Below are 1,534 nucleotides of genomic sequence, written 5' to 3'. Positions count from 1 at the left end.
TTCTTCTGGGAGCTTCTTCTGGGGGCTTCTTCTGGGAGCTTCTTCTGAGAGCTTCTTCTGGGAGTTTCTTCTGGGAGCTTCACTCGAAGCTGAACTATTGATAAAAACGAACACGAAGGTGAAACATCAAACAAGAATATCCAACAAAGTTCAGTCAGGTCCTCGGGACGGTTTCTGCTTTTTGAAACTTTTCGTCTTTAGGACAGCACGGTGGAGCAGTTGGAAGAGCTGCCACCTCTCAGCGAGCAGGTCACCCAGTCTGGGTCCTTTCTGTGTGGAGTTTGCATGTTCTCTCTGTGCTGCGTGTTTTTTTTCCAGGTACTTCAGTTTCCTCCCACAGACCAAAAACATGCATGTTAGTGTGATTGAAAACTCTAAATTGTCCCTAGGTGTCCCAGTGATGGACTGGAGACCTGTCCAGGTGTTCCAGTGATGGACTGGAGACCTGTCCAGGTGTTCCAGTGATGGACTGGAGACCTGTCCAGGTGTCCCAGTGATGGACTGGAGACCTGTCCAGGTGTTCCAGTGATGGACTGGAGACCTGTCCAGGTGTTCCTGTGATGGACTGGAGACCTGTCCAGGTGTGCCCCGCCTCTCACACAGTGATGACTGGACATGGACACCATCGACCCAAAAAGGAAGAAGCGGGTAAAGATGATGCAACGTTGATGTTTTGAACCACTTTGGCCATGTTTGCCTCAGATGAGTCGACGGGGGACAGGGCGGACTCCAGAAACCATCTGAGCACCATCAAACTGGTCGACCCACTATGAGAAGGTGCTCTTTATAAGACTGAGTTTATTGCAGCTCCTCGGACTGAAGAAGTCCTTTGGATGAAAGACGAAACATTTCAAGAAGAAGAATCCGTCCAGAGGACCTGACTGAAACTTGTTGGATATTTTACCTGATTATTGATTATTGAGCACCAACTTTGAAATCAAACCTAAGATTATTTTCTAATCTTCTGTTGATCAGGAGGCAGTGATGCTAACATCACCCACAAACAGATAAAACCTGATGGACTGTGAACGCACAAGGAGCAGACGTGGATATTTAACAGTTCCTGCTACGTTTTCAGAACTTTAGCTTCGAGCAGTTCAGAGCTAACGCCACCAGCTGCTAATTTAGCAAATGTTTTACAATGAGCTCCCTTCAACAGCTGGAAGGATAAATAGAATAAAATATTTCATCTGTTTTTACTGAGCTGGAGGTTTTGGAACTGAACCGGTCTGAAAGTCTCAGCGGGCTTCCGTCAGTGAAGGAAAGGCCTCATTAAGAGCCAGAACAGTTCAGAACTCTTTCTTTAGCTCCTGTGGTGATGTTCGGCGCTCTGCACGCTTGTTGCTGAGCGACCCGTAATCTGCAGCAACATCTGCTTTTAGAAGCTACAACCTATAATTTGTGGGATGTTGGTCCTGAAGTTCAGAAGCTCTGGACACGAAACGCCAGTTACATTTTGTTGTTCGAGTCTTTGCTGACTCCAGAGACAGACCCCAGTTTGATCCAGAGTCAGATCCCAGTCTGATCCAGAATC

At 47.1% G+C, this 1,534-nt stretch overlaps 1 protein-coding gene across 1 annotated transcript in view; it reads left to right on the top strand.

Moving 5' to 3' along the window:
• prrx1b (paired related homeobox 1b) overlaps positions 1 to 1,534 on the top strand; it is a 16,516-nt gene that overhangs the window by 11,637 nt on the left and 3,345 nt on the right. The window lies entirely within an intron of this gene.

The sequence above is a fragment of the Nematolebias whitei genome, chromosome 3 (assembly GCF_014905685.2).
Source record: "Nematolebias whitei isolate Nwh7 chromosome 3, NemWhi1, whole genome shotgun sequence".
Classification (NCBI taxonomy): Eukaryota; Metazoa; Chordata; class Actinopteri; order Cyprinodontiformes; family Rivulidae; genus Nematolebias; species Nematolebias whitei.
This window is presented reverse-complemented; position numbering and strand designations above follow the sequence as displayed.